A 6,150-nucleotide genomic window follows, 5' to 3' on the forward strand; every position below is an offset into this window, starting at 1 on the left:
ACATTGATGCAACCAATGGTGTGAGTTTGTAACGAGACTGTGACCCCTCTTCCACCTGCTATTACGATGCATCTCGGGTGATTCGATCACATGTGGTCAGGTGAGACACATCGCTGTTAACACCTGGTCATTAAATGCATCTCCTGTGACCACTTGTGTTCAGATTTGGAGGGGAGGGTCTCTGTTTCATCATGACATACATCATGAAGCTCTGAAGATTGTGTATGCATCCGATTGCATAACCGTCAAAGTTAAAATTTTGAGGGGCCTGGGTAGCTCAGCGGGTAAAGATGCTGACTACAACACCTGGAGTCTTGAGTTCGAATCCGGGGCGTGCTGAGTGACTCCAGCCAGGTCTCCTAAGCAACCAAATTGGCCCGGTTGCTAGGGAAAGTAGAGTCACATGGGGTAACCTCCTTGTAGTCGCTATAATGTGGTTCTCGCTCTCGGTGGGGCACGTAGTGAGTTGTGCGTGGATGCCGTGGAGAATAGCGTGAAGCCTCCACACGCTCTATGTCTCCGTGGTAACGCACTCAGGTGTGGACTGGGAAGAGAAATCGGCATGGAATTTTACATAGCAACTGTCCCAAAAGTTCTTGAGTGGGTGGGTGGGTGGGGTTCGCTGTCCTTTTCTGCATATCGCTGCCCCCTTCGGCATATCGCGGCGGCATTTTGTGGCCCCTACTGCATAACGCGGCGGCACATTTCAGCTTATCGCGGCCCATTCAGCCCGTTTTACAGACTGGTTGTACCGGTGGCCAGTCCGCCCCTGATTGGCAACAAAGTGCGTCCCCAGGAAAATGCCCGGTATGCCAGATTACCAATCCAGCCCTGAACGAGCTCAACAAGCCTCATGATAAAATGCACGGATTGACGGTCTCAGACACAGAGGCAACTGAGATTCGTCCTCCGCCACCCGTATTGAGGCAAGTCACTACGCCACCACGAGGACTTAGTGGCACAGAAATTACAGACTTCAGCTTTAAACGTTTGTGAATTTAGTCCCTTGACAAGTGCTTTTCAATTCCAGAAATGTTTGAAATTAGTTCCGATTGGTTTCTCATCCCCCATGGCTGGACGAGCACAGTTTTATTTGGTGTTTTGACGTATTTCCTACTGAAACAGGAAGTGAGGGCGGGACATGTCGTTTGACTAAATATAGCCAATAGGCTTTAGTTTACAACCACACACACACATACATAAACTTGAAAAGCGATCTCAATACCAGCCATCTTTTCTTAGACTTGAGAAATGAACGATGATCTAACCGACAACAGTAATCCATAACCAGCCCACAAACGCACACGGCACATCATGGCCTTTATTTATTGATGTTGTGCAAGTTCAATGCAGATGACTGAGAAAGTATATCCATGTTTATCCATGTTTTGAATCACAATACACTTAAAATTAAGAATAAAGAACACTTTGCACAAAAAAATAGAAAAAAAACTCCAGCAACTTTCCTCACGTACCGTTCCCACGTTGGCGCATCCCATTCAGAAGTGATCATCCCTATGCCCTATTCCATTCAAAGACAATTGCCCTCCGTTGGGACAGCTTCAGATGGATGAAAGGTGATAACGGTCAGTCTGAACTAACTTTTTAAGCGATCTTATAGATGAAATTACTCTGATGTCCCACAGCAGGAAACCTTGCTTCCGTGGTTCTTTCGAGCAGCAGATTTCAAAGTTGGAAATCGAAGTGCCCTACGAAGGCATTATCAACACCAGTGAGAACTAGGGCTGTCAAAATTGCTCAAAAATGACATTCGAATATTCCCTCTAAAAAAAACACATATATTCGAACTATTCGAATATCTGGTTGCGCATTTGGTCAATGACGCGCATTACGTCAATAACAGGACAAATTAATACAAAGAGACATAACTATTTGTATAGGTAGTTTATTTAAGTTTAAACATATTTGACAACGTATTACCTACACAAAAACAAGTAAATCAACTAATGGCCAAGACCTCACTCGCATCGCACGCGCAGGCACTCTTTCTCTCTCTCGCCCTCACGCTCTCTGCGCATAACGGTTTAAAGAACAACAACAATAAACAAATGTTGAGTGCTGATCAAGAGTTTTGTGCAAGCAATATAAGGTCGCGACTCTTGTCCCAAATATAGCAGGCTTCATTCAGTGATTAAAACAAATTATTAACATTAATTGAAGTTTTACAGTATATAGAACCGACATTGAACGCTCCGAGCGAGCTGTGCTGTGGTAAACATGGAACTTTTCCTTGACATGAAACGGTAAATAATCAAACCAGTGGAAGCCTGCAGTGCATGAAACTGCTGTATCTAACCTACCTTATTCATGCAACATCTATTCAGTCAGTACAGTAGCCTTACATTTTAGTCATGTTTCTGTTTAACGTTAAATAAAATGAGGCACACAATTCGAGAAATGTGACAACAAAGACCCTCAGGCAGCACGCCCACTCGCAAAGCAGACAGCCGCACATCTGCTACCGCGGGCGCGTTTTTTTTTCCACATTCGAATATTAATTTTCACCTTCGAATTTCTGTTTTTTAAAACTATTCGAATATATATTCGAATTTAGAATATTCGTTGACAGCCCTAGTGAGAACACAGCCAGATGCACTGAACAGTTGTTGGGGAAGGGTGTGTTCTAGAAAGCATTTGATTGGACAAGGTTTCTCAACCTCTATGTGATGTCAAGGATGTTCCGATGTCTTTAGCGAAGAGAGCCACTGTTGATTTTAAATGCTTTAAATACATATTTCTACATGTATATAGATGACTTTAAAGCTAATAGATGTGGACTTCCAGCCATTGACGTGCAGCGCTGTTATCACAGTCTTAAAACCATTATTGGAAGTTCACCCTTATTAGTATAATCTTAAAGAGTAACTGAAAAAGGTGCTGCAAGCGATTTTAGCAGTTCTAGAATTTCAACAAGCTGAGCCATTGGATTAGTCCCGCCCCTCTCTCCAAAACCCCTCAGATATATTGATAGAAAGTGGTTGTCAAAAACAACAGCAGCAAAATAGCGCCCTCAACTGACAACTGTTATGAGCAACATGGCATAAAATGGCTTTAAGCTTCAATAATTAGTTGCAACTACAATACTATGAGAAAGTGAAAAATGATTGACAGGCAGAACGCATCAGAGACCGCGGACACATTTTTGTTTGCCATTTAAAGAGTCTAGTGCTGTCACAGAGACAGGTGAGATATCTCACAACATATTTCATTAATATCTTTCAGGGAGTAGGACATTTTTTGAGTGGGTATATCTGCATCCTACAAGACATGCCCACTACACAGCAGACCCACTACTAGTAACACCCCCTCCAAATAACCAGCGAAATCCTGAAGTCTTGGAAGTCATTGTTTGTTGTGTTTATTTGGAGTCCCGCACTAACCATACACCTACACCTATAATTCTAAACCAAACCATAACCACAAACATAAACAAAAAATTAAAAGTTTGTAAAATCATTAAAAATACAGCAAATTAAAATGATTTGAATTCAGTCATACTGCCGTGTCACTAGATGGCGACAGTGAAGATACATTTAATGAAAGTGAAGAGGAGAAGAAGTTAGCGCTATGCTAAGCTAATGGAGCTGTTCAGCCGGGATGTCAGTTTGTAGGCGAACCCGGAAGTCTAATTCGCTATGGGCATTTTCCTATGGGGTTTTTAAACGTATGTGTAAAATACGGTTTATGGTTCACATTACTTGACGATACGTGGACGTTTTGTTCTACAACATATATTACACACAGTCATACATCAAACGTGAATTTTGAAGCAGCCGTGTGTTAAAAAACAATCAAAACAATGTAATTCAATACGTCTCCAAAATTCACGTTTGAGGTATTATTGCGTGTAATTTATTACGTATCGTCACGTTATGTTTACCACCAGACCTTATTTTACACATAAATTCAAAAAGCCCGTAATTCAAACCCATTGAAAATCCAGAGAGAGCCCATGGAGAATTATTTTCAGGGTTTTTGGACTACAAGCTGAACAATCTGTAGGTTAACTTGTAAGCTAATTGGAGTAAACAGAGCAGATAAACGCTTATCATATATATATATATATTACTGAACAAGCAGGAATTGTTCAAACAACTTCAGGAATAGAATAAAGAGCACTTCCACAAAAGTAGTTTACAATTTGTATCTTCTGTTTAATAATATGATATATGACATATCATTTAAAAGTTATTCTCTGTTATATTTAAAGAGTTAAGAGAAAATGTATCATACAGTAAATCATTATAATTGTATTCAATATAATGTCTTGAATCTTGTTAACTGATACATTTTAAATATGTAAATACAGTAGGGGTCCAAAAGCCTGGGGCTTCATTGCAATTTTGGAAGTTTTTCATTGAAATCTGGAAATAAACAAAAGGTTTGAGATTTTTGGACCCCACCGTTTGTCTTTATAACATCCTTTCAAATTAGACCACCCAGTGCACAGATGTTTGGTAACGTCAGGCATGATATTTTGTTTGTCTTGTAAGCTTCATCAACCTGGATTTGCCCACAGTTCTTGAGTATACTAGAGATGAGTCATGCAATTAGACTAAACCAAGTGCAGTGACTCCTTACATCTCCGAGAAAGAGACACTCCAGCACAATTCTCTCTTTATCTGCTTGATGGAAATCTAAAAGGCTTGACTCATCTGACTTGAATCTGTTCAAAGGAAAAACTGATTTGAAAGATTGTGGAAAGTATCAAGCAGATTTATGGAATCTGTTGGAAACTTAAGCGGAACGTGGTGTGCTCTAGGGCTCTCTAGAGGTGGAAATGAGCAGTACAACATGGTGAGGAGAAATTATTTATAGGGGATATTATATTCATCACCTTCTTGCAGACTACTAAGTGGGTGTGTTATGTCTTAAAGGAATAGTTCACCTAAAAATGAAAATTGGATCTTTAGTTACTCACCTTCATATTGTTCAAAAGCCATATGCAGATGTTGTTGTTTTTCTTCTTCTGTGGAATGCAAAAGGAGGATTTCTGAATGATCTTCTTGCAACTCTTTTGCATACAATGAGAGTTGAAAGCGACCACATCTGTCAAGCTCCAAAAAGCCACAAAAAAAAAAGTAGTTCACATGACCATTCGGCACACATGCCTTTTAAAAATATATTTAGTAAAGAGGAACTTTATTAGTGAATAAAGACTCACAAATTCTCCTTTTCTGTTCCGTGAAAAATAATAACATCATACGGCTTTGGAATGGCATGCAGATATGAGAGAAGAATATGGGTGTTAGAAGGTCATAATTTGCTTGAGATACAGGTACTATGATGTCACCTCACTTTTAAGGGATCTGGGTTTGTTTTTTTGATCTGAAGATTATGTGGCGTTTTTTTGGCAGGAGTATAGTCACGTAATTTTCTGGTATCAGAATCCGGGAAAGGGAGATTTAGTGGAAATTTCTTTGCACTCAATTAGCCAACATCTGACCAAGACTAAAGTTCTGTTCTAAAACCTAGTGAGCTGCCTATGAAGACATCATTGGTGTGCTCCTTGCATAAGGGCTATACCAAAACTTACAGTAGGCATCATCATTCTGCTGCCTTCAAAGGGACCATATTTTTGGCCGAACTCGACATGCCAGGGCATAATTGTTTTTTCCGCATGCCATTCTGTCTTGTGCACGGTCGAGCACACAGCCTATCAAAAGTTTACTCTTTTGACCACACACCTGTACAAATGCTTTCAATACATGCACACTACGACTGGTTTTATAGAATGAACATTATTATGCCTAATTTTTTGCAGACTGACTTTTACGTGCCGCGTTCGACATTTCACTGCAGTTTCCTGGTGGAATGAACACTATAACAGTGCGTTTTATTCACTTTCACATGTTCACAATGGCTTTGGAAAACATTTTATACACTTGTATTACATGTATTTCCATTTTGTTTAGCTTCTGCGGTAGATAGACCTGATAGAGCATTGGACCTTGGACTCGGTAGACCAAGGCTCAAGCCCAGCCAGGCACTCAAACTGACAAAAGTGTCTTAGAAGCGACCCAAAATTACTTGTTGCTTCAGAAAATGTGCTTTTCCAGCCGCATTTGCCTTTTCCACACTATCAATTAGGTTTAGGTATTGGTATTGTTCACCTCTCATTTGCATTTA

The sequence above is a fragment of the Xyrauchen texanus genome, chromosome 25 (genome assembly GCF_025860055.1).
Source record: "Xyrauchen texanus isolate HMW12.3.18 chromosome 25, RBS_HiC_50CHRs, whole genome shotgun sequence".
NCBI classification, from domain to species: Eukaryota; Metazoa; Chordata; class Actinopteri; order Cypriniformes; family Catostomidae; genus Xyrauchen; species Xyrauchen texanus.